Source organism: Protopterus annectens, chromosome 13.part0, assembly GCF_019279795.1.
Source record: "Protopterus annectens isolate FY-2018-M chromosome 13.part0, PAN1.0, whole genome shotgun sequence".
Taxonomy (NCBI): Eukaryota; Metazoa; Chordata; order Ceratodontiformes; family Protopteridae; genus Protopterus; species Protopterus annectens.
Genome location: NC_056747.1, coordinates 1,012,906,073 through 1,012,924,101, shown reverse-complemented (window position 1 = coordinate 1,012,924,101; position 18,029 = coordinate 1,012,906,073). Strand labels below are relative to the sequence as shown.

The window sequence follows — 18,029 nt, the reverse complement described above, 5'->3', positions numbered from 1 at the left end:
CTACTGAATTTCATTACTACAGGCCTATAGTGCTACATCCAGCTGTGGCACATCCACTGAATTTAATAACTACAGGCTAATGGTATTACCCATACTTGTACCACAACTACTGAATTTAATAGTTACATGCCAGTAGTGTTACTGTGGCACATCCACTTAATTTAATAACTGTAGGATAATAGTCCTGCCCATATTGATAGCACATTCACTGAATTTAATAACTTCAGGCTAATAGTATTACCCATACTTGTACCACAACCACTGAATTTAATAGTTACAGGCCAGTAGTGTTACCCATACCTGTGGCACATCCACTGAATTTAATAACTGCAGGATAACATTCCTGTCCATATCTGTAGCACATCCACTGAATTTAATTGCTACAGGCCAATAGTGTTACCCATAGCTGTGGCATATGTACTAAATGTAATAATTCAGGTCACAAATGTTAACAATAGGTGTGGTACAGCCATCAAATTTACTAATTATATGCCAGAACAATTACTCATCTTCCTTGTCAATCTTATAATTAGTATCCCAGTGACAATTCATAATCTACTTTCAGCTAATCTTACAGTGGTCCCACAATGTTACTTTTCTAAGAGGTATGATGTTGGTTCTTGTCATGAGAAAAGGCATGCCTGAAGGACTTATTAGTGGAACATTAGATACGTAGAGCTGTCTGAGGTTTCTACTTCTTGAATCATTACTCTTAGGTTTGAGTTGTGACGAGATCTGCACATCATGGTTCAACAATTACCTTCAGAGTAGACTTAATAGGGTCAGATGATATAACTACTTTAAATCCTTCTATATAGATAAAGGAGTTATAAAATTCTGGCATACTACTGCCTGTTTTTTTTTTTTACTATACTTTTGACAAAATGTAGTTACTACATACACTTCTTCCATATTCAGTATGCAGTGACTCTACTCTTCTTAACATAAGAAACTTCATCATAATTACAAGTGCATCAGAAGCTGGAACATTGGACAAGGGATTCTGGGCTTTCTCCTAGTATGACCAAATGAAAATCATGTTATTCTGTAGCCAAATGTGCAGCAATTCACCAGACTAACTTTGCACATGTCCTTTCTAAAATGCTATCTCACTGAATTTCATGAATCTGTCCAAAATTTTGGGTACACCCGGAGTGCTCTCTTGAAGTTGAGGAACAAATTTCAATTGTGCTAAAAATCAAATCAAACCCTTGGTGTCTCTAAGTAATATCATTCTTTATCTAAGCCATGAATCTTGCTACAAAATATTTTAACTTTCTTCTTTTTTCCAAGGCTTTATTTGTGTGCGTGTTCTGTATACTAAACTTTTAAGTAGTCTACCTACCAAACTGGAGATGTCAAACCATTGGATAGTGACGTTTCGTACAGTGTTTGGCTCTAGAACTCAACAAAATGTCTTTTGAAAATGCTTGGAGAGAGTGAGTTAACCAGCAGACTCATAACACTTTGCCCTAGGTTTTACTCATAAACTTCAGTCCAATAATACTAAGCCTATGCTCTCCAGCTCACTTAAAATGGTGTACACTGCCTCAGAACCTCCCTTCTCTAACACCTCTCTGTTGCTACACAAAGCAGTAATGCTTATGAGACTACTTTATTTGTTTTTATTTCAAATGTTTGGATGTTAGTTAAAAGATATGTATTGAGTTTACAAGAGTTTAAATTCAGGACTATGTCGCATCCCTCAACTTTAAGTTGAAGACAAAAAAAAGCCATTTCTACTCCCAAAATTGTAGAAAGTGGTTTGCCACAACTTATACCACAAAAGAAGTGCTAAAGTGCTTCAGTCTTGACTGCAAAAGAAATATTGGCATTCATTTGTCCCAGCAGTGTATAGCACTACCAACAGATCAATATCTGCCAATCGCATCCTCTAACACCTTGTTCCCAGGATGGCTACCATCTTCACCCCACCCTAGCTGTTCCTCTGTACTGTCACCACCTCTCTCAGTTTAGAGCTCCTCTTCTACCTTTTTCAGAAGTCATGCATGTGTCACAGGTCATTACTCTTGCAATCTAGCCATCCTTTGAATGGACATCCTCATCTCCCCTTACCTTCTTCCTGTCTTTTCCAGATCTTCTTTTCCAAATCATCTTCAGCTTTCCTGCACATGTGACCCAATAACTGTACTTCCCTGCATATGTGACCCAGCCACTGTAATCTGTTATTCTTGACCTTCTGTGTGACTAAGACTTAATTGGCTTCTGCTCAGATGTCCTTTTCTTCATCTGCTCCACAGTGTGCATCCTACTAATTGGCCTTTCATCTCCATCACCTCAAGCTTCCTCTGCTGCTCTGCCTTTGCTGCCCAGGTTTTTGTGCCATAACAAGTATTGGTTATACCACTGTTTTGTATGCCTTGCTTTTCAGCTTCTTTGACATTCTTTTGTCACATGCAATCCATGATGCTTTGTGTCAGCTGGTTGCAAGGCTTCTGATTCTAGCTCTGACCTCCTCATTCCGACTTACCCTTCTACTCAGCCACACCTCCCAGGTACTTGAAGCTGTTAATCTGTTCCAGTATTTTCCCATATTCTGTCTCAAGCTTCAGCTACTTCAGATTCCTCCATTTGCAGTAATAGCCACTGACTGCCTTATATGTACTTAGTTTCATCCCATGGTCTTCATTTTTGCATTTCAGCTCCCTATCATTTGCCAAACTTCCTGTTCAGAGTCTGTTTGTGGTCCCATGTCACCTGTAAGTAGGAGACTCTCTCTCTCACCTCCAGATGGTTTGCTAATGTAGTGCATCACCAGTATGAGCAGGAGTGATAGAAGAGCTGAACCTTAATGCAAACCCACTCCCAACCGGGAGACTCCCTGTGAAACCAAACTCTATTCATACTTGCGCCATTGGGTCCTTGGACATCACTTGCACTAATTGTATCGATATTTTTGTAACTTTGAAATGAAACTTTGTAGGACTGCCCAAATCATCTTTCTTGGGACATTGTCATTTGCTTACTCCAGGTTTAGGAATGCACAGGTGTACTCTTTCCTGTTTGCAACTTCTTCAATAGCTGTCTCAGTACAGTAACTGGGTCAGTTGTACTTTGTCCTGATCTGAGTCCAAACTGCTTATCTCCCATCTTGCATTGTACTGCTCTGATTAACCATTTATCAGTCACCCTCTCTAGCAGTTTCATGCAGTGTGACAGGAGTTTGATACTTCTATGCTTTTCACAGCTGTGAATGTCCACTTTTCTTGTACAGCGAGTGGCACTAGAATGCTTATTCTACAATTGTCCAGGATATGCCTTTCTCTCTGTATCACATTCAGTACTTTCAGATGCCATTTTACCCCGAACTCACTCAGTAACTTAATCATGTTTGCTGTGACTTCATCTGAGCCCGCTGCTTTCCTTGACTTACATTCCGTTTGTGCTCTTCATACTTTTTCTAAGGTTTGATTCTGTGGGGTTTTATTCATTATTCCTTCTGTCTGTCTTGGATGTCCTCTGGACAGGTGAGCAGATTGTTGCTAGCATCCCACATCCCTAGCTAGGGTGGGGTAAAGGGGGCGGTCCCCCTGAGTGCAAAGTTTAGGTGGCGTGTGATTGCATTACTAGCATTCAGAAGTGAATGACAAAAGTGTAATTGCTGTCAGGCAGAAGCACAGCTATAGAGGGGTAAAGCTGGCAGCCATTCCTGCTGCAAGACAGTAGTTGACAATAGGGATTTAATGCAGTATCTACTTTCAGAAGCGAATACCGATACTGTGATTGCTGTCAAGGCTAAAGTGCTTAGTTTGTGGTATTGCATCTATAGCAAACCATTTGTTACAGCTTCCTACAGTGTGCATTTGTTTTAGTAGCTAGCAGTCTGTGTCCTCAAATCTGATAGAGAACTTTTTTTTTTTTTGCTCCTCACCTTAGAGTTGAGGGGTGCAGATCAAGGAATGGACCTTCTTCAACAAATTAGTGCTGATGGGTGCCAGACAGGGGAATGGCAGAGGGTGCTAGATGAGCAAGCTATGGCTCTGTAGCACCTCTTATGAATGGCATCTGATGACTATCTTTATCTTTCCATATTTGCCTTGCAACCTGATAGAATTTCTCTGTGCCATTTGCTGAGTTGTTTTCCAGACATTGTAGTGTTTCTCCTGATGCTTTGCTATTTATTTATTTACATTTGTGCCTGGGATGGTCCATTTGGGAAATCCCATTTTAAGTGGAGTATCAGGTAGCTAAGCTCTAAACGCTCATTACAAAGGTGGCACTTGTTAATGAGACCTAGATAGGGTTGAGGAGATTAGGTACCCACTGGTCTGCAGCTCATCAGTTGGCTAAATGCTTACACTAACTGAATGCTGATGTTTCAATTAGATTTCCACTAGATTTCCTGTCTTGTGAATAAATAACCAATGTAAGGTTAAATGTAATATCTTGGGCTACTCTAAATTTGACATATGTTTTGTATTCACACTTGCCTTTGTGGGATGGATAATGGTTAACAAATGGCTGTAACGATAAAGTCACTTATGTGGTTAAAAAAAAAAAAAAGAACAAACAAATAAAAAAAAAAAACACTCACTGCTTGTCACTCCTCTGTTTTCACTGCACATCACTGCCATCCTGAAATAGTCATAATACATATGATACAATAATTATCACAGGCATTATATAGTGGATTTGGAGGGCAGTTTTTAAGATTTGCCTCTAGAATGTCTAGACGTGACCTGACTACAGTTCGAGGTGTTATGTTTTAAAATTCTGAAACTGGCTTGTGTTAATAAAACAATTATTTACTGCATATCCATGCCCCCCCACAGTCAAATGTAATATGTAATTATTGTGTATAACGGGTCTATATTAGAACACCGAACTTTCAAAATTTCGAGTGTTCTAATATTGAACCCTATTAATCGAAAATTTAAAGCATCGTACATACTGAACAGCGAATTTTTTCTTAGGGAAAACATTTGCTGTTCCAAAACACATACACACAACACAAGAACACCAAACAAACAGCAATCCACACACATACACCTAAACGTTTACACCTAACCTTACACTAAATTATACATACACCACTAACTATCCACTTACTTTAACCCAAACCCTAACCCTAAGGTCCGTCACTATCACACTGTCACCTAACCTGCGCCCTAACCCTAACTCACCTAACCCACCCTAACCCTCACGTCCACACAATCGCACACTTACCTGAACCCGACCCATAACTTTTTACCACAGAGCTGAAAATACCGAAGTAACAGAAACTGACAACCAAATTCTTTCCCTAGGAAAAAATTTGTTTTTCTGTTTCTTCGATATTTTCAGCATTCGCTAAAAACGGGTCGATATTAGAACACTCAAAATTTTGAAAGTTCGGTGTTCTAATATAGATGCTATATAACATATGTAATATAAACTGTCAGTGTTGCAAGCTCAAAGTAATTGCCAAGGAAATTAATCAATGTATAGAATGCTATGCTATGATCATTAATCTATGATCCCTACCCAGCATCTCCCTTATGTATTACTTCTTAATAAACTTCTTCTAGCCTTAAGAGACTCATAGGTTCATAGGTTCATAGGTAGGTACTAGGCTATTGGCCCTAGGGCCTATATAAGCCTAGCCAAAGGTACCCTGGCTTTCGCCACCCAAGAAAATTATCTTCCTGTGCCACTGTCGAGCAGAGCCACAGAAGTGATCCCCGGGGTGAATTTCCTATCTCCTATCCAATCATCAAGATTTTTCTTGAACAGTGCTAATGAGGAGCTTTGTTTGATATAGATAGATAGTTTGTTCCAGGGTATGGGAAGTCTCTGGAACAGGAATCTATCCCTCCAGCATGTTCTGTTTATTGTGATGACGAGGTTTAGGTCCCTAGAGCATGTAGCTCATAGGGATTGTGATTTCTTTAAGTGGAGCATGTCTAAAAGCTCTGGGTTTGACATAGCTTTGTGTGTTAGGCAGAGATCGCCTCTGAGTAGGCAATATGCAACAGAGTACAGCTGCAGTTTTTTTAGACGGTCTGCATAGGGCATCTCTTTGAGGCCGGTAATCCTTTTTGTGAGGTATTTCTGTGGCCTTTCCAGTTGTTGTAGATGTCTTGTGAGGTACATACCAAAAGGGGCATTGTACTCTATAATGGGTCTAATGAGTGACGAGTAGAGGGGAACAATGACCTCTTTTTTCCTGGATGAGAAACCTTTTGTGATGAGGTGTGCCACATAGAAGGATTTCCTGACTACTGTGGTGATGTGACTGTGGTGATGTGATTATCAAAGGAGAGGCTACTGTCCACCTGTGTCCCAAGGTCTCTTATCACACTTTCAGTGTTAAGTAGACTACCACCTATGTGGTAGTTCATGGGTACTGAGTTTTTATCAAAAGGAATGACAATGCACTTTTTGGCATTGAGCTTGAGGCCATGGCTTTGACACCAGGCATCTGTCTCAGCAAGGCCCTTTTGTAGGATGTCCACATGTTTTGGAGTTTTGATTATGGCTCCTAGTTTGCAGTCATCTGCGAACTTCGTTAGCCAAAGACCTTCTGTGTTGGCCTGTACTTCAGAGAAGTAGATACCAAACAGGAGAGGACCCAGGACTGAACCCTGTGGTACTCCACTTTTCACTGGTCTGAAGCTGGATTTGGAGTCTGCTACTTTCACAGTGTGGGTTCTCTCAGTGAGCCAGTTGGCAACCCATCTTGTGACATAGGGATTTTTACCTAGTTTAGTGAGTTTATCTATAATTCCAGAGTGGGGGATGGTGTAAAAAGCCTTGGCGTGATCTAGACAGGCTGTGTGAACCACCTTACCCTCATGTACGGCTTTGGTGACTGCTTCAAAAAAGTCTATCAGGTTTAGGAGACATGATCTGCCTTTTACAAACCTGAACTGGGTGGGGTCCTGAGTTTGGAGATTACCAATATCATTGTTTATAAGTTCCATGATGATACGCTCCATAGCTTGCATACCAGGCTCGTTAGGCTAATTGGGCGGTAGTTTCCGGGGTCTGTGGTGGCTCCCCCTTTGTGGAGTGGGATAACTGTCGCTGTGCACCATTCAGTGGGCACATAGCCTGAGGTGAGGCTATGAATGAACATGGTACTTAGGTGGGGTGCCAGTTCATTCTGTAGTTCATGTAGAACGCAGCCTGGGATGTCGTCAGGTCCCATGGATGCTGTGTTCTTGGCTTTGGATAGTGTGTTTTTTACCTGTGCAGCCCTGATTACAGGAATTTTGCATTCTTCTGTTATAGAGATGGGCCCTTTAGGGGATGACAGAGGGGTAAAGTTAGCACTGAACATATCTGCCAGGATGTTGGCAATATCTGTTGGTTCTGTATATTTAGTGCCATTGTGCTGTAACTCAGAGCAGATCTGAGTGTTGACATTGAGATTCTTGACATAGCTATAGAATGCTTTGTGGTTGTCTTTAGAGTCAGTGGCGATTTTGTTTTCATAACTAGCTTTGGAGGATTTTATGAGGGATCTCAGCTTCTTATTGAAGCTGATCAGGGAGTTTCTCCAATCATGGGATTTTACTCTTTTTTTTGCAACAGTTTCTTCCTTCTGTTGTAGAGTTTGTTTATGGCATGACTCATACCACTTTGTACAACTAACAGAAATATATATTTAATTATATAGAAATTTTAAATATATTTAAATATTCTCTTTTCATTTAATACATGGAGTTAAGTTTTTGTTTTATAGCACTGCATGACATTATTTAATGTAATTACTTGTGTTAAAATTTGTGAAAAATGTGTAAAATTAAATGAGTAAGGGTCTAAAAGGAAATAAACAATGCGATATGAAATATTCCTTTCCTTAAAGGCATGATTGTGGTCTTGGGGTTAGCAATATGTCTCTAGAGTTCCCTTTTAAGGGGATTTCCTCTGAGGCAGACAAGTGGGTATTCCTAAGAAATGTGAAAAAATATGTATGCATGTAGTAACTGGGTGGGGTATGTAACAGAGCGGCTAACAGCTGCCTGCCTCTGCTTATCCCTCTTTCTTTCTTCATACCTGGGTGAGGTCACAAGGCACACCCTAAACAGGAAAGGACATGCCCCTTTGACTTCTTCCTGCGGGGGAGGGCTGCGGCTTCTTAAACTTAGTCATAAGTAGGGTACAAAGGATTTGGCAGTCAGCTCTCTGTAAGGAAGTCTGAAAACACTCGTCTTTTGTCAAGTGGAAATTCACCTTGTCAGAAGCATTACAAGGTAAGATGCTTTCCTATTCACAATACTTAACAAAAACGATCAGTTGCAGAAAATGCCACGGGTGCAGAATATTTTACAGTTTATTACATTTGCATTGTATGTGAAGGATCTTCAGTAGTTTTATGCATGGCAGTTGTAAGTACAGTTGACGTTTAAAATACCATACGTTATTGAGTGATGGAAAGGAAAATAAATGGACATAATCTCAATTAATAGCACTCAGAGGGTATGGGTGTCATGCATGTACGTATTCTGTCAAATGCATGAATTGTAAGGCAAGAAAAGAATCAAAATGCCAACTGCTGTTACACATGGAGGACAGTTTATTATGCAGCCACTGATATTTTATATCAGGACGTGTTGTTGTAAAAGTATGATGAAAGTAATCAAAGTCAATGTCCGTTGTACAAAATGATTTTAAGACCAAGTTGTGCATTAGAGTAAAAGTTTCAAATGCTGTTTATTTTGTGTGTGTGTGTGTGTGTGTGTGTGTGTGTGTGTGTGTGTGTGTGTGTGTGTGTGTGTGTGTGTGTGTGTGTGTGTGTGTGCGTGCGTATGTAGTGTGTTGGGATGGTATACACTTGCTTAGTATTTTTAACAGGAGAGTAATAGGGTCTATTTTTACTCTGAAGAGTCCTTATATATTAAATAGAAATATCTGCTGCATCCTGCTTCATTTGTAGAGTTTATTTCAGAAGTTATATACTTGTTTAATGTTTTAACTCATACTGGCATATCAAAATGTGAGATAAATAGAGATTGTATAAAGTGAGATATGCTAGTCAAACTGTGTGCATCCTTCTTGAAATGATTGTCCAGGGATGTGTATAAGGAAATAAAGTATTCGGCACATTAGGAAGGTTAAATGACTTGCACAGAGGGAAGACATTGCACACAGATATGAGTAACATATCTACCCTTAAGGACAGAACTGTTTTATGCCTTTCCACTAGCTGTAGCCTTTAAAATACATTATCAGTTTAACTGTATGGTCTGGTTAGAACTTTTACTGCTTTTGTACCACAAATGCATTTTATTTTATAAGGAACGTTTTGTTAAACTCAAATAATGGTCGTATGTGCAAAGAATGATTAAACAGGGAAATAAATGATGTCTGTTTTCTCAAGTAAAGAAAGTTAATAAACATCTATTATCATCATGCAACAGAGGAAAGATTCTGACATCAAATATCTGCTTAGCAAGGGTAATATATAATTGTAATATAATTTTTAAAGTAGCACAACTATTTAAATAAAAAGCTTTTTGTGCCCATAAAGGTGATCTGGTAGAAACATCTTTAAGATGTTCATATGTAGATTTTTACAATAGTTAAAAGAGGCTACCAGATGCTTTTCTTTTATGGTTTGCCCTGTGGGAATGTTTTCTTGTAAGACAAGTCTCAGCAAGGTATCTTTGAATGATGTCTGTGAGATGGAAGGCCAGAATGATGCATTGGAATGTACTAAGACTGAGTTATAAGAAGCCATGTAGGTAAAACAGAGAAAACTATAAGACAAATGCTTAGTTGTAAGAAAATACAAGAGTCAGGAAACTGCATGAAACAGAAGGAAAGTGGAGAATTTAGTAGTGTGCAGAGATTCCAACAGATGAGAAGGAGTAGCCCCAGGAGAGAAAAAAAAGACTGAGAAGGTTTAGTATGTGACAACAGCTTTACTAGTGGTGAGACTCTGAGGTTAGAACAAAACCGAGGAATGCACAGAAAGGGGCAAATAAGTGGTACATATTATGAATACATATGCATCTTAAGTGTGCTCCTGGAGCGGGATAAGTGAGGGATAACAGAATATGTAATAAAATGCTGAAGTAAAAGTTTGCAGTAGCTCATAAATATGGAGGTGAACATAGCAACAGAAGTCAGACGAAGTACATCAAGGGATCATAAAGGAGCTCTAGGAAATAAACCTTGCTGAAGCTAAAAGAGCTGGAAGCATTGCCTGTTTATCAAAGACTAAAGTTAAGTCTCCCTACAGAAAGTGAAGTGATGCTTACCAGCAGAGGAGAGCAAAGGTAGTTCCATAGCATAAAGCTAAAGCTAGGCAAGTGCAGACCTGTTAGGGAATTTAATGGAAAAAAGTCTACACGGCATATTTGTAGAATGTCTGAGCTTTCATTTTCTTAAAGGTTGCAATAGCTTGGTTGTACGTGGCAGAGGACTTGCCCGATGAGATCTAGTTTGTGTTGGGGCTTCAATGACGGAGACCTGTGTATGCAGTGCATCTCATCTTTAGCAACACCTTTAATTTTATGCCTCAAAGGAAGGTGGTGGGACAATTAAAGAGCAAGGATGTACTGAAGGACTTGTGTGATAGCTAGGGTAATAAATGACTAAAGGAATGCAAAATGGAGACTGCATAGGGAAAAAAAAAAAAACAAACAGAAAAAAAAAAACATAAAATGGTGAGATGCTAGGACCATCATTTTATGTGAAGTATACTAGATTGGAAGGAAGATATGATAGCTCTGTGATGGCACCAAGACAGTTTTTTTAGTTGTGAATGACAGGATTATTCTCCGGCATACATCTCAATTGTCCAGATTTTTGCAGAATGTCCAGATTTTTGCCTCTTGGGTTTGGTCTGTTCCTCATAAAATTTCTAGTTTTCTGGCAAATCACTTAGAATTGAAGTCATTAAACTGAATTTTATATCCTTCAGAAAATGCATGCCAATGCAAAATCTGTTTTCTACCAATGTTCTAATTTTTATAAGAGCAATATTTAAGATCTGCCCCTAGTCTTGTACTTTTGTCGCCCTATTGATTTTGTATCTGTCCAGATTTCTTGTGCTAAGAGGTTGAGAGCTATGGTCTCCAGTAATGCCAGGTGTGGCTTCCAAGGTGGGCAGACATGACGTAAGTTACAGTTAGTACAAAAAGTTCAAGGTTAAGTACTTTGCAGGAAGGAATACAGAAAAAAAAGGCATACTTGGTGTGATGACCCTAAGCAGAGCAGAGGAAGAAAATGATGTAGGGATTTTAATAACTGAATCACGTATCCTTATCATAAGTGTGAGACCTAATATTATGAGACCCAACGGTCTGAAAACTAAATTGCAATTCAATCAAAAATGTAGAAACTTCTCACTATATTTTTAAATTTATTTTGCAGAAGGGAATCCACCACTGTACCACCCCTACATTCCTTATACTTGTACATATTAACTCTAAGATCAGTTTAATTTGGAGTCAGGGGAATACTCTGGGGTACCACAACTTCAGACTTAGTATACATTTATTCAGTCACACCTCCATTTGTGCTTCTCTGAGGATCACAGCTGAGGTCCAATGAATATCAACAGGCAGCTTTGAATTGTGCATCATGATTGAAGGGACTGTCATAATGTGGGCTCATAAGCTGTTGTGGTCATTCTGTAATTATAAGGGACATTAATAAGTTTGCATTTGTAGTACTATGTCCACTTCTGATGACAATTTAGTTGAACAGGGATAAGGCTAGTAGAAATAAGGCACCTTACTGATATTATGAGTGAAATGAAGGGGGCTAACCACGGTGTAGCTTCTTTATAATAGAAGAGGGATGAAAAAGGGTTAAATTATTCTGACACACTGCAATGTCAGGGGCAAATGGTGTGGAGATGATAAAGAAGTATAGATGGAGAGAAGGGAAAATGGGTGGCAGCTGGAAAGGGAATTATTTGTGATGGACATTTTCACACAGATGGGATCGTAGGAGCCTGAAACTCATTAAAAGAGGCAGCAATAATATGTGGGTTAATGGAGGGGGTCTTGGATACCTGGAATTTATAAAAGAGAGACAGAGAAGGAGTGAAGGTGAGATAGGTATATAAGATCTTAGTGCAGCACTTGGGTGCATTTGGCAGGCCTTTTCTGTCAATGTATATGAAATCACAGACTGGATATCTGAAAATTCTAATTCTGCTTGGAATTATGAGTCATTGTGACTGAAAGTGGGCTCAGAGGTCCAGACGAGCTTTGATTCAGTCACACTACCCATGTAGGGTTCCTATTATATAATCAAAGATGCAATTTTTTGAATGCCTCTTGATCGAACTTGAAAGCACGAAACAGCAAAATAACGAAATGGCATAGTGATTTCTTTCCCTGGGAAAGAAATCGCTTGGCCACCTCCATTACTTTGCCATTCTCGTCACTGTAGTGCGATCTCGGAGTTAGTATATTTAAGTAGGGGAAGTGTGGGGGGCACCCCCCCACATTGGGGAGTGAAGCTCCCTACTTTATGTAATGTTTTGAAGTTTTTATTTTTATTTTTTTTTTGTGGAACAGCGATTTTTTTCCCTGGGGAAAAAAATCGCTGTTCCGAGTGTTTGGGATTGTAAGCTTTCACTTACATGGGGTCAATAAATCAGCGTTCGCTTTTTTAAGTGTTCAGTGATTTAATGTAGACCCCCCCCCATGTATACTATCTAGAAGGTAACTAGAAGTTATACCTAGTAAGGCTGCTGGTAAGTAATTAATGGGAAACTATTCATTCAGAGGTAAAATGAAGAAAAAAGGAGAATCTTATAATAGTTTGTAGTGCCATAGTTTTCTGGAAGGAGTAGTAGGAAATTAGTAATCGGCAGAATGCCATTTAAAAGTGGGTATTGAGGTTATGAATGATATAATGCATTTCCTAGGGGACAGACATCTGTGGGTGCTAAGAGCTATGACTAGGTATATCTGATCATAGCTTAGTTATGTGTTTTTGTCAACATGGATGGCAAGATTCATCTCTCAAACTTCATTTTGCTCCACTGTTGAGGTGAATTCCATGACATTGTGTATGGAACATACTACAACAATGTTGTTGTTTAAGATTCAGTCATAATTCTCTACAGGGACAAAGACATGGGGTGCTTTTTAAACAATCTGTCTGGAGTTGGCTAACTTCATTGTAATAGGAGCTTTGTTCCTGTGGACTTCAACCGGCAATCATTTCCTAAGTGTCACTGAGAGGTACAGTGAATTAGCTCATACCTGCTACTTACTTTGAATAATGTTTGAAGCTATGATATCCTCAATGCTTGCTTTTTATGTTTATCCTTTAACATGGGCACGTCTTGCCTTTCCTTGTATAACTTTTATGGAATTGGTTTTGCAACTATGTCTTCGTATTTGCAGATTAACATCATGGATTCCTTATCAGTAGTGAAAATCATACTCAGACACAATGACTGCTGCCTAACTGTACTTTACCAGTATTAGTGTTTGTGCACTGACATGGCAGAGCTAGTTATCATAGGCATTAAATCCATTAAATCCATTGGCTAAGGAGCTACACAACTCCAAATGCTGTATTGCTCCCAGTGCATTTCTTTCTTCAGAGACACATTTTTCCCTGCTTTATTTGAAAGTTTCTGCTAGCTCCGAACTGTAAAATCCTCCACAGTGGGTTGATTACTATGAGCAAGGCTGAACAGTATGCTAAAGTATATTAATTATTGGAGCACTGTTATTCCTGAATTGGCACAGTCCAGCTGATTTTCTCTGTAAGTGTTTCATTGAAAAAAAAAAAAACAGAAGGGTGATTGAGTTGATTGCTGTCACCTGCGCCGGCTTTGTTCAACTGTTTGTGTCCCTGCCCCATCACACCACAGCAGCATGACAGAAAGTGAGAAAGTCGTCAGGTGCAGTTAGCTATCAGAGGATGAAGTGCTGTGACCAAAGTTAAAACCATCAGGCATTTAAATGAGGTCTCCAACAGATATTTAAACAACATACTAGTGGGATGTATAATAGCCTATCTTATTGGTTCTGCAGTTATCCTGTTGCCCTCTACTGCTTTGGTCACTTTTCACAAAATTTGCAGTTCTGCTCTTTGTATGTTCATCAGCTAAAATTGCCTTACTACCTATAACACTGTGCTTATGACATCATAGCTATGAATATGATGGTGGGCAGTGACATCATAAAAGAACATTATGGCTATGAGCAAAAGTCTGAGGGTTGAAGAGCTAGAGTACAGACATCAGTACCGCCCAAAGACATGCCCAGACTGTCAGTATCTCTCAAAGGTATGCATATTTAGAATGAACTTCCACGTATGGGTCACTGTGTATAGTCTCACATTTATTTCGTATTGTCACAGTCATCTGTTCAGGTGGAGCTGTGCTTAATGTCACTCTTCCTGGCAGTTTATAATCATCTCTTCTTGAAATCGTAAATTCTGTGGGACAAGGCTAAAGTCCTGCATAGTAACACTTACTGAGAAAATAAAATGGGTGTGAAGATTGTGGACCAAATCAGAGTCTCCTGAACTGAAATATATCTGTGGAAATGTCATTATAAATTTCATTAAAGACTAGAATTTACAAATTCCACTACAGTAAGCCTCATGGTCTGTTGACTCAGCAGCATACCCCCTCAACATCTTAGCACAAGAAATGTGGACAAAGCCTAAAATAATGGAAGGATAAAGGCTCAGAATCAGGGATGGAGTTTAGATATTTGTCTTATAAACCTAGAAAGCTGCTAGAATAACAGGATTTCTGTCAGTGTGCATTTTTTGAAGGATAGGAAGTCTTAAACTCAAATGTATGTAAATATTTATATACTTCAATCCTCTGTGATTTGCCATAAAAATCACAAATTGTATGAGTAAGAGACCAAACATATGAAGCAAAAATCTGGACAGTCTGTGGAAATCTGGACAGCTGGGAGGCATGGTCTGCAGTTTTTCATGGAAGTTTTATCTCCTTGTATCTCTCTTGAAGTTTTACTTTTTTCTGTCTCAACTGTTTCAGTTACAGACTTTATGGCACAGTAAACCCTATTTTTTGAAAGTCCTGTCCCATTCTGATTGCTTGGTACTTGAAGAGGTCTACTGTATTCATCATGCCTTCTCTGCTGTAGGGAGAACTGGCTGAAATATTCAAGTCACTTCCCAAACCAGATCACATAGTGTCGTGTAGTGTCATGGTCACCTATATGCAGTCCGCTATCAATAGAACAATGTCTTTTCAAGTGAATATGAATTAAACTGCGTGCAGAATTTGTCACTTAATTTCATGTAGCTGTACAAGACAACTTCCACATAGTCTTACATTTATCTTCTGCTTTCAATCAAAATTAATTAGGCCTTTAATCATTTTTCTCAATTAAAGTCTACAGTGTCTGATCCTTTGAGTACACCTGCCCTGCTTTAAATTTTTTTTTTCTGGTCAAAACATCCATTCAGAGCATCTTAGTTCTCAGTTGAACTGTTTGATTCGCAATCACATCTGCCATCATATCTGTAAAAATTTTATTATGAACGACAATCTCTAAAGAAGTGCATTTTCCATTTTTCCATGTGATACCTTTCTCAATGTCAGAGGCAATAGATGTAAAGAGAAACATCTCCAAGACTAATCCCTAGAAGGTTCCTTTTATTACCTCTTTAAACCACTTTCCCTTCTGGTACCTTTGAACTACAAACAGTTTGGCATATTGTGACCCTCCAAATAATTAAGGATTCCATTTGCACCAGACCTGAATGGGAGAACAAATCAAATATTTCACTGAGGTTCAGAAAAAGGACAACTTCCACCTTTGCTGGTAAAGCATGATTATAATCAAAGAGTATAAGAAAAGAATGCGTGCTTTTTTAACAATCATAAATGCTTAGAAAAAATATACAAATAAATTTCATTACAATGGTGTGGTTTTGCAGTACTCTGTGTCTGTAATCTGATTCATTCATTTTCAGTATCTGCTTTTACAGAAGGCATGGAGTCATTTTGAGTTGGACCCTAGTTCACTAGTTCATTGCTGGATGGACACATACTCATATGCACTCATGTGTGCACAATAACACACACACACGTGCACACACACACACACACACACACACACACACACACACACACACACACACACACACACACACACAAACATGACTTGGAATGTCACCATTCATCTACAGCACACAGGAGGGACATTTAAATTCCTCAGAGAAGGCACCTGAGAGGGAAACCAAACCAGAGAACAAAGGTCTGTGATGCAGCAATGCCGAGTACAATACCAGTATACTACTGTCTCGTAGTATGAATAAATATATAATTGCTGCAGAGAGGTCATAAACAATGATAATTAATTAATTTCAATGCTAAGCAAGTCATATAATGGCCTTAATCTGCCCAGAGAAATGCTTTCATTCCCAGCATCATAGAATGTGGGAATGAATACTCACAAAAATCTACATTCATGTACATTGCAAACTGCATCAGTCTTTCTCTGAAGCTTTACATTGGCACCAACTGTACAAGGCTTAATGACAAGCTGTAAAAACAGTATAACATCACAGAAATCAAGCTTCAAATTGAAACCCACCACCTCATCAATTAAGAAATGAAATGAGACAGTCAATTGTTCATCTTTTTAATTTTGTGCCAAGATGTTCCTAACATATCTGACACTTATCACTGCTTGTTATACTAAATTATCTAAACAAATGAACATTGTCATGGCAATACTTCCTTTGCTGAAATCTGTTGGTTAGTGACACACCCCATCATCAAGGAAAATAAAAAATAGTCCAAGGAAATTGACTAAAACTCAGCTGACCTGCCCTTTCGTAATGTTCCAGTTTTTACTGGAAATAGTTTACCGTGTTGTGTAAGATATTTTATAACTGTTTAATTAAGGCTCTAGGTAAGTAGACAAGACAAAGTGAAAGCTCTGTGTTGCTTTGCTTTTAAAGTATGTAAATACTTATTAATGCACTGACATCTTAAACCTCCTTTATAAATGCATTGGTCACTAACATGTTGTCAGAACTACTGCATAGTTTGTTGCAGTGATTTCTTCAACTACTTGTATGAATACACATAGCACACCAAGTAGCTCTAATTCCATTCTTGCAGCTTGCATTATAAAAAGCAAATAATAAGCCACTTCCTGAAATAATTTGTTCTGTCATAATGATGGCACAGTCCCATTGTAAAGGTCTTCTGCATCACACATGCATCAGCGGTTATGTTCTTGGGATACCAGAACCATAACTGTAACATGGCAATGACTTGGTTTAAAGAGTCATTCAAGTGACATCTATGAACAGAGTTTATAGGATGCCATTTCTGTATCAGAGACCTAGTTATTTTATGTATGCATGTATGTATGTATGTATGTATTTATTACTAATAATCAGGTAGATGTTCTAGTCCAATGACTCTTTTCATCCACAACTTCAGTTAAATACAAATAAATTACAGAATTATTAACAGAGAAACTAAATTAGCATATTTACAGAACATAAATGAATGTCCTCATGTTCTAAGTTCAGATATTTCATATTAAATTCAGTCAGCATTTAGTATCTCTGCATTAAGTACCTAATAATTTATAATAACTGTATCTCTCTATATATCTACATCTATATATATATATATATATATATATATATATATATATATATACCTGTATCTATATCTATGCTCCCTCCTAATATACACTCATGATACATAGAGACACAATTGGTCTAGAATACACAGCTGGTGGTCACCAGCCTGGTATCTTTAGTAGTCTATCTATTTATCTCTTCAAAACATCTAAAACCCATAACATCTAATTTCATAACACTGAGACCAGAACATCTAAAACCCATAACACTGAATTTCATAACATCTAACAGTACAAATCACATGAAAATAACATCCCCTCCACATATAATGACATATAATGACACCAAACTACCAAACACACTTTTTACTATGTTTCTGCAGGGGGGCTTGATACAGTGGGGTTAGGAAATTAACCTTTTCCTACTGCATTGATCTTGGAGTTGGTATATTTAATTTGTGGGGGTGTGTGGGGTAGAATCCCCCACATGGGGGTGCAGGGGGGGGCTTGCCC

General features: G+C 38.5%; 1 protein-coding gene across 1 annotated transcript in view; it reads left to right on the top strand.

The window, feature by feature from the left end:
* The first annotated feature begins 8,109 nt into the window (after nt 1–8,109).
* The window catches only part of TNS4 (tensin 4), a 56,648-nt gene continuing 46,728 nt past the window's right edge, over nt 8,110–18,029 (top strand). Inside the window, exon 1 of the mRNA XM_044055011.1 lies at nt 8,110–8,198. The gene's annotated coding sequence lies outside the window, so the exon portion shown is untranslated. The remainder of the gene's footprint in view (nt 8,199–18,029) is intronic.